Below are 18,666 nucleotides of genomic sequence, written 5' to 3' on the forward strand. Positions count from 1 at the left end.
TAGTGGTACCTTTCATGGATCATTCTTCAGTTGTTAGAGTGGGCTTGGGCCATGCCCCGTGCCCCAGGCTTCAAGTCGTGCGACTCTTGTCGCCGTTCTATGCCCAGGAGCGACCCTCACGCTGAGTGTCTTCGCTGCCTGGGTGAGACTCACATTAGCAACCGTTGCAAGATCTGCAGGTCATTCAAGCCAAGGACCAAGAAGGAGAGAGACTTTAGACTTTGAGCTCTCCTGATGGAGTCGGCGCTGGCCCCAATGCCGGTACACAGATCGGACTCGGCGCCAGCCGCCGCATCGTCGGTATGTAGCAAGGCCCCTTCGACCAGTTGGCATTGCTCTCCCTCCAGAAAGCAAGTGAAGGGCCCGGCCTCGCAACGCCACCGCGATAAGGATAAGGGGGAGGCTGGTCCCACGCTGGGCGCCCTCGGTCCCCCCTGGGCTCAAGACCTCCAACTATTGCGGGGAGCGGAGCAGCCCGGTACCGTCGGCCCAGGTATCCCCACCGGTACAGATGCCGTCGACGCCAGAGGCGGTGCAGGCTGTGAAGGACATCATGTCCCTGCCTGTCCCGAGCTCGCAACTGGGTACGGGCCACAGGTCTCGAGGCAAGCCTCCTTTGGGTGCCCACCAGACCTCTCCGGCCAGCCGCAGTTCCCGCTCCAAGGATCGCTGCCCACACCGCTCGGCGCGCAGCGGCCACTCTTCTGGCAGCTCCCGGCCACCCTCGACGCTGGCCAGACTGTCTGAGCTGCCGTCAGGACAGGAGTTCCGGGGACCCTCTACGTCGCCTGCCAGCTAGCGTAGGCACCAAGAGAGGCACTGGGAATGCTCACCTGCGAGGCGTGGGTACCGGAGCCACTCTCGACGGGACAGACGTCATCGTTCCCGTTCCAGCTCCCGCTTGACTAGACATCACGCCAGAGGCTCCCCCCGGGGCACCTCGGCGTCAGGGCACCGGACTTCGTGTCGCCATCACGGGTACTGAAGCAGTTTGTCACGTGGGTACTGGTCCTCAATGTCGAGGTCCAGGTCCCGAAGGAGATGTCGTCACAGGCACCGTTCCTACTGCTCCCGGGGCACCCAGCGTTCTTCGGCGACCTCGGCCTCAGCACCCGTCCACCCATCCTCGGTCCATGCCATTCTGCCGGGACACATACTGTCATCGGGCACTCAGCCGGGCCAATGGCAGGGGACCCAGTGGCAAGGACAGTGGTGCCAATGGGCACCGTGGCCACCGGTGTCAGCCCAGACGGGGGCCCGTTCGGTCGCCGGAGCATCCCAGGCTCCATTGGCCTCGTCCGGCCGCCCACGGGACAAGTCGGTGGGTCACGAGTCGGCGGACCCGCGCCCAGACTCTGATCTGGGACTCGACGCCCCGGCACCGGCCGAGGCGCCAGGCTCCCTGTGGGCCCTCTCCCCGGCACCGGATGACACCATAGCGGCGCCTCCGCCATTGGTCCCACAGAAGGACTTCAAGGCACACCAAGACCTGCTAAAGCAGGTGGCATCCAACCTCCAGCTGCAGGCTGAGGAGACGGAGGGTCCATCTGATTCCCTCTTTAACGTCCTGTCTCCCTCGGCACCAAGCCACGTGGCCCTGCCTCTGCACCAGGGTATTGCCAACATCTCGAACTCCCTGTGGCAAACTCCTGCCTCCTGGCCCCAATCTCCATAAGGCTGAGAGGAAGTACTTTGTGCCGGTGAAGGACCATGAATACCTCTATTTCCACCCAGCACCCAATTCGCTCGTGGTGGAATCAGTAAACCACAGAGAGCGTCAGGGCCAGCCTGCACCCACCCCCAAAAACAAAGATGCCAGGAGACTGGACTCCTTTGGCAGAAAATTTTATTCGTCAGCTACTTTCCAGCTTCAGTTAGCCAACCACCAGGCCTTACTGAGCAGGTATGACTTTAACCTGTGGGAGTCTCTGCCTAAGTTTGAGCCCCTCCTCCTGGACCGGGACAGGAAGGACTTCAAGTCTCTGGTGGAACAGGGGTCAGCGGCGGCTAACGCAGCCCTGCAAGCGGCGTCGGATGCTGCTGACACGGCGGCCCATTCGATGGCTTCCGCGATCTCCATGTGCAGGGCGTCATGGCTCCTCTTGTTGGGACTGTCAACGGAGGCCCAATCCCTGATGCAGGACCTCCTGTTTGATGGCAAGGCATTCTTTGTGGACCAGACGGACGTCAGGCTGCATGGGATGAAAGATTCCCGCACCACCTTGCAGACCTTGGGCCTCTACATCCCTCCGGCTATGGACAAGGCCAAATCGCTTCCGGCGGTTCAACCTGCGAGGAGCAGATATGAGCCCCCATATTAAAGACCCAGAGACCAGAAGTGTCGGTCTCAGCGGCAGTCCCGCTCTGCCCCGCAACCTGAACTCTCTAAAGGCAAGAGGCAGGAAAAGAGACGGTTTTGACTATTTGCAGGGGGGTGTAGGAGCTGGATTTTATAATGTACTATGAGAATTAATGTATGATTTGATTTCATCCTGTCAGCCACTCTTTTGAAATAGCAAAAAGGAATGACAGACCAGAACAATCCTTATGACTGATTATGGTCACCCTTTTGTTTTAGGATAAGTTATAATGTTTACTATGGTTTCCTATATGTATTACAAATTAGGCACTCTAGTTAAATATACATTTCTTTGTTTTAAGGTTTTAGTAAGTAAGAGACAGGATTCTCTATTGGGTCTATGTTAAGTAGATTAGAGGAACATTGAAGGCCTGGGTCTCAATGTAAATTGTCTTGGTTATTGATGGTAAAACTTAGCAAGCTTTAATTTGCAATGCCATTTTGCTCAATATAAAATACTACTGTTTGTATTTTCAATCTGTTTATGTGAATGAGGAATGTATGCATCAGGAAAAGATAAGGTGTGAAGGCCATTGTTTTAGCCAGAGGGCGTGTCTTCGGATTCTGGGACACATGGCGGCGTGCACTTACGTGGTCCGCCATTCCAGACTCCGTATGAGGCCCCTCCAGATATGGCTGGCCTCCCAATTCTCCCAAGCTCGGGGCGGTCTGGACAAAGTGCTCACGGTTCCATCCCCAATACTGGGTTCCCTTCTATGGTGGTCCTGCCTGAGCAATATGCTGCGAGGGGTTCCCTTCAGGGAGGCCAACCCGTCCACAGCCCTGACGTCCGATGCTTCGGACCTCGGCTGGGGAGCCCACATAGGAGACATGCAAACCCAGGGAACGTGGTCGACCCTGGACTTGTTCCTGCACATAAATGTCAAGGAACTCAGGGCGATACGATTGGCAGCACTGGTATAGGTCCCTCCTACGCCTCTTGGCGGCCCCCCCCGAGGGTGCTGCCAGTGTCTCCTCCATCCCAATCTGGCCGCGCTGCACCTGACAGCGTGGCTGCTCCGTGGTTGAATGAGGAGAACAGGTGTTCGGAGCAGGTTAAGGCGAGTCCTCCTGGAAAGCAGGAAGCCATCCACGCATTGGACGTACGTGGTGAAGTGGTCCAGATTCGCCAGGTGGGCGAGTGAGCGAGGAGTCTCCCCCTCCGCCGCACCTCTCCAGTTTGTCCTGGACTACCTTTTATCCCTTAGGGCCCAGGGTCTGGCACCTGCCTCAGTTCGGGGGGGGGAACCTCACAGCCATATCGGCCTTTCACCCACCGGGGCAATCGGTCTTCTCCCACTCGATGACCTTCCGTTTCCTGAAGGGCCTTGACCATTCATTCCTCTATGCTAGGCCCCCCGTTCCGCAAAGGGACCTCAACCTGGTTTTGTCCCGTCTCATGGGGGCCCCCCTTCTAAATCCTGGCAACGTATTCCTGTCGCACCTTTCGTGGAAGGTGGCCTTCCTCGTGGCGATCACGTCGGCCCGAAGTGTCTCGGAACTCAGGGCCTTCACCTCAGAACCCCCCTATACTGTTTTCCATAGGGATAAAGTCCAGTTCCGCCCACACCCGGCGTTCCTCCCGAAGGTGGTCTCCGCCTTCCATATGGAGCAGAGCATCTTTCTCCCCGTGCTCTGTCCTAAGCCCCACTCCTCTAATGAGGAACGCCACCTCCACATGCTCGATGTGTATAGGGTGTGGCTTTTTATCTGGATCGGACTAAGCCGTTCCGGAAATCCTCCCAACTCTTTATTGCTTCGGCCAAGCGGGCAAAGGGGCAGCCTATCTCCACCCAGCAGCTCTCCCGCATACGCACGTGCTATGACCTGGCAGGGATACCCCGGCCACCGATCATCAGGGCACACTCTATGAAGGCTCAAGCCTCATCAGCTGCCTACATCGCCCATGTCCCCATCCAGGACATCTGTAGGGCGGCCACGTGGGCCATAGTTCACACATTTACTTCGCATTACGCGATCATCTCCCAGTCTAGGGATGACGCTGGGTTCGGCAGGGCAGTACTTCATCCCGAACTATTGTGAACTCCTACCCACCTCCAACAGATATTGCTTGGAATCACCTACTGTGGAATACACATGAGCAATCACTCGAAGAAGAAAGGACAGTTACCTGTTCTGTAACTGGCGTTCTTCGAGATGTGTTGCTCCTGTCTATTCCACACCCCACCCTCCTTCCCCTCTGTCGGAGTTATCCAGCAAGAAGGAACCGAGGGTGGGGAGAGCCCGTGGCTCCCCCTATAGCGCAATATACAGGCGCCACGCCAGGGGTCGCTGCGGAGCTCCCCCAGTACGGGTACTGCTAAGGGAAAAACTTCCGGCACCGGTGCACGTGGCAAGCACGCACACCTACTGTGGAATAGACAGGAGCACACATATCGAAGAATGCCAGTTAAGGAACAGATAACTGTCCTTTCTTTTTTGAACCCTGTTATAGTCTTGGCCTAATAGCATCACCACATAAAGAAACAGATCTTAACATGGTTAAAGAAAACTTAGTCTGATAAGCAGTTTCTTGCCGAAAGAATGCTATCAATAGTTGTGGTTGTGAAATCCTCATTTCTTTATTGTTTTATCTTTATGGTCCCCACTTCTCTATTGTTTGTTTGTATGATCTCTGTCTGGTTCTTTGACTGTTTCTGTCTGTTACATAATTAATTTTGCTAGGTGTAAATTAAGGTGGTGGGGTATAACTAGGTTAGAGAATTTTGTTACAATATGTTAGGATTGGTTAGTAAAATTTTAGCAAAATGATTGGTTAAGGTATAACTAAGCAGGACTCAAGTTTCACTATATAAGATGACCAAGGAGACCAGCAGAAAAGAACTGAAGAATAAGAAGGAAAGACCTGGAGGAAGCAGAACTCACCTCTAAGACACAGCCTAAGATCAAAGCTGCTAAGAATCCTCTGCATGACCGTGACCTGCAGCAACCAGAATCTAAACAAGACTGACCTTGCCAGGCCAACAGGGAAAGTCCACCTGCCTGATCAGGATTGGTGAACATAGCACTGTATGATTAGCATGTGTATTCTGCTTGATAATTGTTAATAAATAGAGAATAAAGATATTACTCTGTAAGGCTTTTTCACTGGTAAAAGGTTCTGCAAACTCACAGAAGGTTACACCCTGAGCCCTAGGAATTGGGTAAGGGTGGGTGTCTAAATTAAGAGGGTTATGCCCTAAGCCCTAGGAACTGGATAAAGGTAGGTGCCCCTAGAGTGTGCAAGTAACAGAGAATTTTGTGCGGGTAACACTGGGTCCAGTTTTGTTCAATAACTTCATCAATGATTTTGATAATGGCAAAGAAAGTACCGTATTTTCCGGTGTATAAGACGACCTTTTAACCCAGGAAAATCTTCTAAAAAATCGAGGGTCGTTTTATACGCCGGGTGCTGAAACCGAGCCGAATCTGCATATGTCTCCCGGGCTGCTGCGGCTGCCTCCGCTCCCTCCCGCCCTGACAGGAGCGTGGGAACCAGCTGCGGCTGCCGCGGAGTGCCCGGGCGGGGGGGATCCCTACGGGGGAAGGGAGCCACGATCCGCACGGGAGCAGGCCAGGGGCGGATCGGGGCGAACAGCGGGGGGCGGGAGGGCATCTTGCCCCAAGGGGTGACGGCTCCCAGACAGAGAGAGTGAGCGAGTCGGGGCCCCTCGCAGCGGCACTTACTTGATGTCCTCCCAAACCTCCGGGCCGTAATTCCGGATCACCAGCAGCTCCAGGGCGTGATTGACGAATCCGTACTGGGGACAAGGGGCGAAGGGGTGGGCGTCAGTCACGGGCATGCGAGCAGCGAAGGTGGGGGGCAGGGGACAGTGGAGACACCTGGGAAGGGGTCGCTTATAGGAGCAGTGCGGGGGCGCAGTCATTTGCTGCAGCGGGCCGGGGGAAGGAGACCAGCACTCCCCCTCCCCTCCCAGCCTGCATCCCCTGGTGCGTTATGGGGCCGATCATCCCACGTGGGAGAAAATCCCCTATCGAGCATCGCCCCCACAGCGGGGCGCCAGCCCCAGCCTGAGCCGCCTCCCCCAGCGCAGCACCCCTCGGGCATCTGCCTTCCAAGGGGGTTGCACACCCCTCTGCACCCTCCCCCGCCATCACCCGGCCTGCCCTCCCTGGAGAATCTGCGGTCACCACATATGGTGGGGGGAGCTCAAAAACGGCCGCGGCCGCATGAAAGCAGCAAGGGCGGAGCAAGCAAGAGAGAGATCAGTGCTGTGCCCAGAAAAACACGCCTCTTTCACCCGTCTGGCCCGCCCTTGTATCCTATTACCTCCTTCTCTGCCTCTCAGATCTCGCTCCTGGCGCGCATGTGCGAGATCTGAGAGGCAGAGAAGGAGGTAATAGGATACAAGGGCGGGCCAGACGGGTGAAAGAGGCGTGTTTGCACTACCGCTCTGATTGTCTTGGAGACAGGGAGGGCTGGGCAGGCAGGGAGAGCTGTGTGGAAGCAGAAAAAGAACTGACAGGAAGGGGATGCAATGCTGACCAATCCAAGCAGGCTTTCTATACAACAACCAGCCAATCGCCGTTAAGGTACATCGCTTGCCGTGATTGGCTGGTTGTTGTATACTGGGTACCACATACAGTACAGCACCAGTATCTGTACCTGTTCATACAGTACAGCACCAGTATCTGTACCTGTTCATACAGTATAGCACCAGTACATACAGTACAGTATACAAATGTCCAACAGTCAAAACCCCATCATGGCTCCACCAGCAAGAAGAAAGAAATATGAAGCCAGTTTCAAACTTAAAGTTGTAAACTTTGCCATGGAACATAATAACTGCGCTGCTGCAAGACAATATGGAGTAACAGAAAAGATGGTTCGGGACTAGAAAGCAAATGAAAAAGCATTAAAGAGTATGCCAAGGGGTAAGTGTGCATTAAGAAGAGGCACCCCACATTGGCCAGAACTCGAAAAACATGTAGCAGACATGGTGAATGAGCATCGCCAAAATGGTTATGTAGTGACACGAAATAAAATACGTTTGTTTGCACTTCAGTGGGCCAAATCTAACCCAGATCACAGCAACAGATTTAAGGCCACTGTATCCTGGTGTACTAGATTCATGGAAAGGCATAATATGGTACTGAGGCAAAAGACGAAAATTGCCCAAAAATTACCTGCAGATCTTGATAGCAAAGTAAATAGTTTCCATCGATACATAATAAAACAGCGCACTAAACATGGCTATGCGTTAAGTAGTATTGGAAATATGGATGAAACTCCAATGAATTTTGATATGGTTGGAAATAAAACTGTCCATCAAAAAGGTGAAAAAACAATTTTAATTAAAACAACAGGACATGAGAAGTCCAGTTTTACAGTGGTACTAGGATGCACAGCTGATGGTGGCAAACTGAGACCAATGATTATTTTTAAAAGAAAAACAATGCCGAAACTCAAGTTCCCTGTTGGTTGTTTTGTACATGTGAATGAAAAAGGCTGGATGGATGAAGAAGGGGTAAAGCTATGGCTTGATAATGTATGGAGCAGGCGACCAGGTGGACTTATTCAAAAATGTAGTCTACTGGTGTGGGATATGTTCAGGGCTCATTTAACTCCCAGCACCAAGCAAAGGCTTGCAAGACTAAACACAGATGTGGCAGTTATTCCTGCAGGATTGACATCGTTGGTACAGCCACTGGATGTGTGCCTAAACAAGCCATTTAAAGATCGCATTCGAGAACAGTGGAGTGAATGGATGGTTAGCGGCGAAAAGTCATTCACAAAAGGAGGAAACATGCGTGCTCCACAGTTGGATGTTTTGTGCAAGTTTGTCATAAAAGCCTGGAATGATATTGATGCAGAAACAGTAATCAAGTCTTTCAAGAAGTGTGGCATATCAAAATCATTAGATGGTATGGAGGACGACTACTTGTGGCAAGATGAAGAGGAAGCCGAAGCTGAGACCACACCATCTGATACGGAATTCGATCCATACGATGACTGCCTTACAAATGTATCACAAGATGTCATTGATGTACTTATGATATCAGATGACGAACAGGAGGATTTTGAAGGCTTTTAAAGGGAAACTGTCACGCCAGCAAACCCTGTAAAAATACCGTAGCTTGCAGTTATGATGGGCGTTGCTAACTCGCCAGGGACATGCCCGGCACTTGCTCTCTCTCTATTGTTTGTTATCTTCCTCTTATCATCATCAGTTCCAGTTTGGTTGACAGCTTAGAAAACAAACAGCATGGCAGCTCCCATGGGTTTATTGTCTTATCCTTCCTTTCAGCTTTAGAGTGAATTAGAAAAAGTTTAATCCACTTGCACTGTTTTATGTTTACATGTTTGATGACAAACAGCCTTATGTTTATAAGTGACAGTTTTCCTGCTAAGTACCTGCATGTCATAAGCATTTGAATTAAAATTACCATATTGAAATCAAATCTGATGTTTTTTTAATTTTTATTTGGTGTGCATTGGAAGAGGGGTACACTTAAAGTTTGCAGATGATACCAGGCTGGGAGGGGTTGCAAGTGCTTTGGAGGATAGGATTAAAATTCAAAATGATCTGGACAAACTGGAGAAATGGTCTGAGGAAAATAGGATGAAATTCAATAAGAACAAATGTAAAATACTCCACTTAGGAAGGAATAATCAGTTGTACACATACAAAATGGGAAATGACTGCCGAGGAAGGAGTACTGCAGAAAAGGATCTGGGAGTCATAGTGGATCACAAGCTAAATGAGAGTCAACAGTGTAACATGGTTGCAAAAAAAGCAATCATCATTCTGGAATGTATTAGGAGTGTTGTAACAAGACAAGAAATAATTCTTCTGCTCTACTCTGTGCTGATTAGGCCTCAACTTGAGTATTGCGTCCAGTTCTGGGCACCACATTTCAGGAAAGATGTGAACAAATTAGGGAAACTCCAGAAAAGAGCAACAAAAATGATTAAAAGTCTAGAAAACATGACCTATGAGGGAAGATTGAAACAATTGGGTTTGTTTAGTCTGGAGAAGCAAAGACTGAGGGAGGCATGATAACAGTTTTCAAGTACATAAAAGGTTGTTATGAGGAAGAGGGAGGTAAATTGTTCTCCTTAACCTCTGAGGATAGGACAAGAAGCAATGGACTTAAATTGCAGCAAGGGCAGTTAAGGTCCGACATGAGGAAAAACTTCCTGTCAGGGTAGTTAAGCACTGGAATAAATTGCCTAAAGAGATTGTGGAATCTCCATCATTGGAAATTTTTAAGAGGAGGTGACACAGTGGCTCTCAAACTTTTTTACTGGTGACCCCTTTCATATAGCAAGTCTCTGAGTGCCACTCATTATAAATTAAAAACACTTTTTTATATGTTGAACAACATTATAAATGCTGGAGGAAAAGTGAGGTATAGGGTGGAGGTAGACAGCTTGTTGGTGTCACTAGGCATAGCTACCAGGTAACTCGGGAGAGTGGAAGGCCAAAAGTGCCGATGAAGCTCTTCTGCTCTGGGCCTACCTGAGCCACAGTGACTCCATTTTGTGAACTCTCACCTACTTCTGTGCTAACTGCTTACATGCTGAAGCAGAAATGTAAGGGTCAGCTTTTCTCTAGCATACAGCTGCTGTTTTGCTCAGACTGCTGTAAACAGGCCTTGCAAGGCCAAAAGATAAGCATGTGAATGGGAAAGTTTCTAACATGCACACTGTGTACCTGCTGTAACTGTTGTCTGGAAGGGAGGGGTAAGGGTGAAATAGACAAAGGCTTACACAGAAACTGCTTGGAATATAAAAGGGAAAATTTTATTTGTATGTGCTGCACTTGATTTGAGACATGCTGGTCTCCTAGTGCCATTTCAGAGCTCTGAAATAAACTTGGCTTGCTTTCTCCCCTCGGTGTCTTTATTGGTGCCAAGCACACCGGGCGACGGACCCGTTTGCCATCTCGAGGCCTTTTTTAGGCAGGCAACAGTTTTGGCGCCCAACGTGGGGCTCGAGGCTGAAATTTAGCCTTGCCCGGATCCCTCCTGGCGGCCGACGGATTACAGCGACGACCGACGCCCAGCGCGCACCGGTGACTTCATCGGGGGCCTCGGCGGAGACGTGGTTTGCTCGACCCTGGAGGGCACAACGGTGCAACGCACTTAGACAGTGGAGAAGCAGCTGCGGGCAACGGTGGGGAACCGGTCCTGTGGATAGGGCGACGGTGCAGAACCAGACCCTTGGATAAGGTAGGAACAGTCCAGTGGGGACTTTATCTGTCTTGACTTGGGGACGCCCAGTGTCTACCTGTTTTGACCTGGGGACGCCCAGAGTCTCCCTATGGGGCAGGAACAGAGTACAGCCGGCAGGGTACAGTGTACACCCTTAGAATGCATTCTCGGGAACTGGGAAGTGTTTGGATCTGACCAGTTGATTAAAAGTAAATTAAAGAGGTTCTGTACAGTTGATTGGCCTCAGTATCAGCTAGAGTGCCGAGAAAGGTGGCCACCGGAAGGATCACTCAATTACAACATGATCCTTCAATTGTTTTGTTTTGTCAGAGAACAGGTAAATGGGAAGAACATCTCTATGCCTATACGTTTATGCTGTTAAGAGATAGGACTGATCTTTTGCATAACTGCCATTTGACTCCGACAGGCTCGGTAGTAACGGCAGCTAAACCCCAGAACCCTCCCACTGTTGTTGTCAAGGCTGGATCCCCACTTTGAACTTTAGGGTACAAATGTAGGGGCCTGCATGAAAACTTCTAAGCTAAACTACCAGCTTAGCTCTGGTTCCGCTGCCACCATTTCCCAATTTTTCCCTCCCTGGGAAGCCCTGAGAAACCTTTCACCAATTCCCTGGTGAGTACAGATCCAAACCCCTTGGATCTTAAAACAAGGAGAAATTAACCATCCCCCCTCCTTCCTCCCACCAACTCCTGGTGAACACAGATCTAATCCCCTTGGGATCTAAAACAAGGAGAAATTAACCATCCCCCCTCCTTCCTCCCACCAACTCCTGGTGAACACAGATCTAATCCCCTTGGGATCTAAAACAAGGAGAAATTAACCATCCCCCCTCCTTCCTCCCACCAACTCCTGGTGAATCAAGATCCAAACCCCTTGGATCTTAAAAACAAGGAAAAATCAATCAGGTTCTTAAAAAGAAGGCTTTTAATTAAAGAAAAAAAGTAAAAATCATCTCTGTAAAATCAGTATGGAAATTAACCTTACAGGGTAATCAAACTTAAAGAGCTCAGAGGACTCCCCTCTAGTCTCAGGTTCAAAGTACAGCAAACAAAGATAAACATTCTAGTAAAAGGTACATTTACAAGTTGAGAAAACAAAGGAAAACTAACACGCCTTGCCTGGCTATTTACTTACAAGTTTGAAATAGGAGAGACTTGTTTAGAAAGATGTGGAGAACCTGGATTGATGTCTGGTCCCTCTCAGTCCCGAGAACGAACACACTCCCAAACAAAGAACACAAACAAAAACCTTCCCCACCCCGCAAGATTTGAAAGTATCTTGTCCCCTTATTGGTCCTTTAGGTCAGATGCCAGCCAGGTTACCTGAGCTTCTTAACCCTTTACAGGGAAAAGGATTTTGGAGTCTCTGGCCAGGAGGGATTTTATAGTACTGTACACAGGACAGCTGTTACCCTTCCCTTTATAGTTATGACAATAACAATAAATATGCCCCCCAAATCACAGATAGTGTTGGACGTTCGGTTCCACACTGGCTGTGATTTCTTCCTGGAGTTCTAGGAGAAAACAGAGTTAATAAGACACATGTACCTTTAGACATACTACTGATTATATAAAAACTAACAATATGTTTCATTCCAAGAACAATTGTTAACCAGTTAACTCTGGGAAACTTTCCCGGGAGAGTGCATCAGCCACTTTGTTAGAAGCTCCCAAAATGTGTTGTATTTCAAAATCAAAATCTTGGAGAGCTAAACTCCACCGAAGAAGTTTTTTGTTATTTCCCTTGGCGGTATGAAGCCACTGTAGCGCAGCATGGTCTGTTTGTAGTTGGAAACGCCGTCCCCAAACATATGGGCGTAGCTTTTCCAGCGCGTACACAATGGCATAGCATTCCTTTTCGCTGATTGACCAATGGCTTTCCCTCTCAGACAGTTTCTTACTGAGAAACACGACAGGATGGAATTCTTGATCCGGTCCTTCCTGCATTAAAACTGCTCCCATGCCTCGCTCGGACGCATCTGTGGTTACTAGGAACGGTTTGTCAAAGTCTGGGGCCCTTAGCACAGGGTCAGACATGAGTGTTGCCTTAAGCTGGTTAAAGGCCTTTTGACACTCATCAATCCACTGAACTGCATTTGGCTGTTTCTTTCTGGTTAGGTCTGTCAGCGGGGCGGCGATTTGGCTGTAGTGGGGTACAAATCGCCTATAATATCCAGCCAAGCCTAAGAAGGATTGGACCTGTTTCTTAGACTTTGGAACCGGCCACTTTTGGATAGCATCCACTTTGGCCTGTAGGGGATTTATAGTTCCTTGACCCACCTGGTGCCCCAGGTAAGTCACTCTGTTTTGGCCTATTTGACACTTTTTAGCCTTAACAGTTAGTCCTGCGTGCTGGATGTGCTCGAAAACTTTTTCCAGGTGCTCCAGGTGCTCTGCCCATGAATCAGAAAAAATGGCCACATCATCGAGGTAGGCAACTGCAGATTCTCCCAATCCTGCTAGGAGACCATCTACAAGTCTTTGGAAGGTGGCGGGTGCATTTCGCAACTCAAAAGGGAGTACATTGAATTCATACACCCCTGCCTGGGTGACGAAGGCTGAGCTTTCCTTAGCGGGTTCATCCAGTGGTACTTGCCAGTACCCCTTGGTTAAGTCCAAAGTAGAGATGAATTGGGCATGTCCCAATTTCTCCAATAGCTCATCTGTGCGTGGCATTGGATAGTTGTTAGGACGAGTTACAGCATTTAGCTTACGGTAGTCCACGCAAAAGCGTATTTCCCCATCTGGTTTGGGAACTAGAACCACTGGAGATGCCCATGCACTCTTAGAGGGGCGGATTATACCCATCTGTAGCATGTCCTGGATCTCCCTTTGTATAGCAGTTTTGGCATGAGGTGACTCCCGGTAGGGTGGGGTTCTAATAGGGTGAGCATTACCTGTGTCAATGGAGGGGTATGCCCGTTCGGTCCATCCTGGAGTGGCTGAGAAAATTGGTGCAAAGCTTGTGCACAGCTCCTTGATCTGCTGTCGCTGCAGACGTCCAAGGGTCGTGGAGAGGTTCACCTCTTCCACGGCCACCATCCTTTTTTCCTTCGTAGTAGACACCTTCAGGCCACTCCGCGTCATCTGTTTCCTGGGCTGTAAACTGGCAAACGTTTAATTCTCTGGAATAAAAGGGCTTAAGAGAATTAACATGGTATACCTTAGGCTTTATGTTGGAGGTGGGGGAGGCTATGAGATAGTTAACAGCTCCTAGGCGCTCCTGGACCATGAATGGTCCTTCCCACGACGCTTCCATTTTATGGGCCTGGAGCGCCTTTAAGACCATGACTTGGTCTCCTACTTTGAAGGGCCGTTCTCTGGAATGTTTATCATACCAGGTCTTTTGCTTTTCCTGAGCATTCTTTAGGTTTTCTTTAGCAAGGGCTAAAGAGTGTTGGAGGGTGCTTTGTAGGTTGCTTACAAAGTCTAAAATGTTAGTTCCTGGAGAAGGCGTAAACCCCTCCCATTGTTGCTTCACCAACTGTAATGGCCCCTTAACCTCGCGGCCATACACAAGTTCAAATGGTGAAAACCCTAAACTGGGATGTGGTACAGCCCTGTAGGCAAAAAGCAACTGCTGCAACACTAGGTCCCAATCATTGGAGTGTTCATTTACAAATTTACATATCATGGCCCCCAAAGTTCCATTAAACCTCTCCACCAGGCCATTGGTTTCATGGTGGTAAGGGGTGGCAACCAAGTGATTCACCCCATGAGCTTCCCACAGGTTTTCCATGGTCCCTGTCAGGAAATTAGTTCCCGAATCTGTAAGGATGTCGGAGGGCCAACCCAACCTGGCAAAAATGTCTGCTAATGCCTGGCACACACTTTTAGCCCTGGTGTTGCTTAAGGGTACTGCTTCCGGCCATCGGGTAGCAAAATCCATGAAAGTCAGTACGTACTGCTTTCCTCTGGGTGTCTTCTTTGGGAAAGGACCCAGAAGATCCACAGCTACTCGCTGAAATGGGACTTCAATTATGGGTAGTGGCTGGAGAGGGGCTTTAACCTGGTCTTGGGGCTTTCCCACTCATTGGCACACCTCACAAGACTGGACATAATTAGCAATGTCCTTGCCCATTCCCTCCCAGTGGAAGGACTTCCCCAACCGGTTTTTGGTTCTGTTCACCCCAGAATGGCCACTGGGATGATCATGGGCTAAGCTTAAGAGCTTTACCCGATACTTAGTGGGAACTACCAACTGTCTTTGAGGATGCCAGTCTTCCTTGTGCCCACCAGAAAGAGTCTCCTTGTATAAAAGTCCTTGTTCTACAACAACCCGGGATCGGTTAGAAGAGCTCAGAGGCGGTGGGGTGCTCCGCGCCGCCGCCCAAGCTTTCTGAAGGCTGTCATCTGCTTCCTGCTCGGCCTGGAACTGTTCCCTTGATGCTGGAGACATCAGTTCCTCCTTGGACTGTGGACTGGGGCTTGGTCCCTCTGGAAGCGATGCAGGTGCTGGGGCTGTTTCCATTGACTGTGAACCGCTGTCCGCTGGTGCACTATGTGGTATCTCAGGCTCTGGCTGAGCCTCTTGGGTAGGGTTATCTGCTGCTTCTGCCAGCTCAGGCTCGCTGGTGCCCTCTGGCATTGGAGTTGTAGACAGGTTTGCAAGCGCTGGACTCAGGGCTCGCAATGGTTCTGGTGCTGGTTGCATTGCCAGTTCTGGTTCTGGGACTGGCTTTGGCTGGGTCTCTGGGATTGGATCCACTACGGCTGTTGCAGTCGTTGGCAGGGGATCCAGTTCCACCACCTTTGTCTGGGTCTCCGGTAACACAGACGGGGCCCTGGTGGACGGCTCAGGAACAGGAATGGGGGTGAAAGCTTGCTTAGCCTGGCTGCGGGTGACTATTCCCACCCTCTTGGCTAGCTTCACATGGTTGGCCAAATCTTCCCCCAGCAGCATGGGAATGGGATAATTGTCATAGACTGCAAAAGTCCACATTCCTGACCAGCCCTTGTACTGGACATGCAACGTGGCTGTAGGCAAGGTTACAGACTGTGACACGAAGGGTTGAATTGTCACTGTAGCCTCCGGGTTGATGAGTTTGGGGTCCACTAGGGATTGGTGGATAGTTGACACTTGAGCCCCAGTGTCCCTCCAAGCGGTAACCTTCTTTCCGCCCACTCTCAAGGTTTCCCTTCGCTCCGAGGGTATGAGAGAGGCATCTGGGTTTGGGGATCTTTGGTGTGATTGGGGTGTAATGAACTGTAACCGGTTGGGGTTCTTGGGGCAGTGAGCCTTTATATGTCCCAGTTCATTGCATTTAAAACATCGCCCTGCTAAGGTATCACCGGGATGATGTTGGTTGGTGGAGACTGTGTGGTGGGGTGAGAAGGCGTCTGGGGTTTCCCTTGGGATGTGGGTGGGGCCTTGGGTTGTCCCCGGTGGTAAGGTTTTGTTTTGGCTTGCCCCTTCTGATATTCGCTCCAACTGCTACTAGTTTTTTTCTTTTCTGCCACCTCCACCCATTTGGCTCCAATCTCCCCCGCCTCAGTTACAGTTTTGGGCTTCCTATCTAGGATGTACCTTTCTATTTCCTCAGGAACACCCTCTAAAAACTGCTCCATTTTTACTAGGGAAAGCAGATCTTCCAGAGATTTAACATTTGCTCCTGATACCCAGGCATCACAATTTTTGTCAATGTGGTAGGCATGACGGGTAAATGACACATCGGGTTTCCACTTTAGGGCTCTGAACCGCCGACAGGCATGCTCAGGTGTTAGCCCCATTCTGAGTCTGGCCTTGTTTTTAAAAAGTTCATAACTGTTCATGTGTTCCTTAGGCATTTCAGCCGCCACCTCTGCTAAGGGTCCACTGACCTGCGGCCTCAGCTCTACCATGTACTGGTCTGCAGCGATGCTGTATCCAAGGCAGGCCCTTTCAAAATTTTCTAAGAAGGCCTCAGTATCATCGCCTGCCTTGTAGGTGGGGAATTTTCTGGGATGGGAAGTGGTACCTGGAGGGGGGTTGTTATGATTGCCTGGTGCATCCTGCTTAGACTTTGCTACTTCCAGTTCATGCTTCCTTTCTTTTTCTCTCTCCTCCATCTCTTTTTCTTTCAGCTCCATCTCTCTCTTGTGGGCCTCCTCTTTGGCTTTTTCTTCTCTGTCTCTCAGCTCTATCTCTTTTTCTTTCAGCTCCATAGCTCTCTTGTGGGCCTCTTCTTTGGCTTTCTCTTCTCTGTCTCTCAGCTCTATCTCTTTTTCTTTCAGCTCCATAGCTCTCTTATGGGCCTCCTCTTTGGCTTTTTCTTCTTTTGTAGTCATTTTCCTGTTTTCTTGTGCTGGGTCACCCCCTCTGCAGTTGACTGAAACTGGGAAGCTCTCAGCTCTGGCTGCTGCTGAGTTAACAGAGACTTTCCAACTAGCTACTCCCGAGGATGTAAAAAGAAAAAAAACAATTCAGCTTGTAAATTCCTTCTACCCTGTCTTTTGTTTGCTCATTTGAACACTTCTCTTAACAACGGACCTTGTTAAAAAAAACTTAACACCTCTGCCTTCAGGCAAAGAGAGATAAGATATGCATCTATCTACCTCCAGCTCGGCTTTCCAAGCAACTAGAAGGAAAAAAAAATCTCACTGGCTTTTGGGTTTAAAATGATCCCACCGCTCTACCACCATATCAAGGCTGGATCCCCACTTTGAACTTTAGGGTACAAATGTAGGGGCCTGCATGAAAACTTCTAAGCTTAACTACCAGCTTAGCTCTGGTTCCGCTGCCACCATTTCCCAATTTTTCCCTCCCTGAGAAGCCCTGAGAAACCTTTCACCAATTCCCTGGTGAGTACAGATCCAAACCCCTTGGATCTTAAAACAAGGAGAAATTAACCATCCCCCCTCCTTCCTCCCACCAACTCCTGGTGAACACAGATCTAATCCCCTTGGGATCTAAAACAAGGAGAAATTAACCATCCCCCCTCCTTCCTCCCACCAACTCCTGGTGAATCAAGATCCAAACCCCTTGGATCTTAAAAACAAGGAAAAATCAATCAGGTTCTTAAAAAGAAGGCTTTTAAAGAAAAAAAGTAAAAATCATCTCTGTAAAATCAGTATGGAAATTAACCTTACAGGGTAATCAAACTTAAAGAGCTCAGAGGACTCCCCTCTAGTCTCAGGTTCAAAGTACAGCAAACAAAGATAAACACTCTAGTAAAAGGTACATTTACAAGTTGAGAAAACAAAGGAAAACTAACACGCCTTGCCTGGCTATTTACTTACAAGTTAGAAATAGGAGAGACTTGTTTAGAAAGATGTGGAGAACCTGGATTGATGTCTGGTCCCTCTCAGTCCCAAGAACGAACACACTCCCAAACAAAGAACACAAACAAAAACCTTCCCCCCCCAAGATCTGAAAGTATCTTGTCCCCTTATTGGTCCTTTAGGTCAGATGCCAGCCAGGTTACCTGAGCTTCTTAACCCTTTACAGGGAAAAGGATTTTGGAGTCTCTGGCCAGGAGGGATTTTATAGTACTGTACACAGGACAGCTGTTACCCTTCCCTTTATAGTTATGATAGTTGTAATGGCAGAATCGGTGTCCCCTTCGGCTCCTCCACCCCCACAGGCTCCAGAGAGTACCCGCCCCCCCTTGGTGGGATTGTATCCGTTGATTACTGAGAGTGTGGTAGTCTGTCCAGGAACCCAGGATCGTGCAGCCCAGATAGTGTCAGTGTATTCTCATGTTGCTTTTAACCCTGTACATCTAGCTGCTTTCAGGCAGAGGCAGGGGAGTTCTCGACGAATCCAAGCAGGTTTATTTCAGTCTTTGAAGGGTGTGTCGCTAGCCATAAGCCTGACTGGGATGACTGCAATATACTTATGAGAACCTTGTTGTCTGAAGTGGAGCGGAATCAGATTATAGCTAAGGCTAGGGATGAAGACAGAGAAGGCATTTAAAGTTTGAAAGGGAAAGCTATTGGATACCAGAGGTTGTACCGAGTGGAATCCTCAGAAGTGAGTGTGCTCGTCCTGGTTTGTTGCTTCAAAGCTCTGTACAGAAGTTATGTTACTGAAAGGATGTATAATGGCAATGTGTATGTGTTAATGGTTGGAGAAAAGGTGTATGAGTGAAGAGTGGAAGGTTCTTTTGGAAGTTAGAAGAAGCCAAGAAA

At 49.5% G+C, this 18,666-nt stretch overlaps 1 protein-coding gene across 5 annotated transcripts in view; it reads left to right on the forward strand.

Annotated features, from left to right (window-relative positions):
• The first annotated feature begins 10,142 nt into the window (after positions 1–10,142).
• Positions 10,143–18,666, forward strand: part of NME8 (NME/NM23 family member 8) — a 62,058-nt gene continuing 53,534 nt past the window's right edge. Inside the window, exon 1 of one of the 5 annotated variants that reach the window (XM_065583796.1) lies at positions 10,143–10,555. The gene's annotated coding sequence lies outside the window, so the exon portion shown is untranslated. Of the gene's footprint in view, positions 10,556–18,381; positions 18,509–18,666 lie in introns of those variants that run through there. The other 4 variants (XM_065583800.1, XM_065583782.1, XM_065583792.1 and 1 more) reach the window with 4 other exon arrangements.

The sequence above is a fragment of the Chrysemys picta genome, chromosome 2 (genome assembly GCF_011386835.1).
Source record: "Chrysemys picta bellii isolate R12L10 chromosome 2, ASM1138683v2, whole genome shotgun sequence".
Taxonomy (NCBI): domain Eukaryota; kingdom Metazoa; phylum Chordata; order Testudines; family Emydidae; genus Chrysemys; species Chrysemys picta.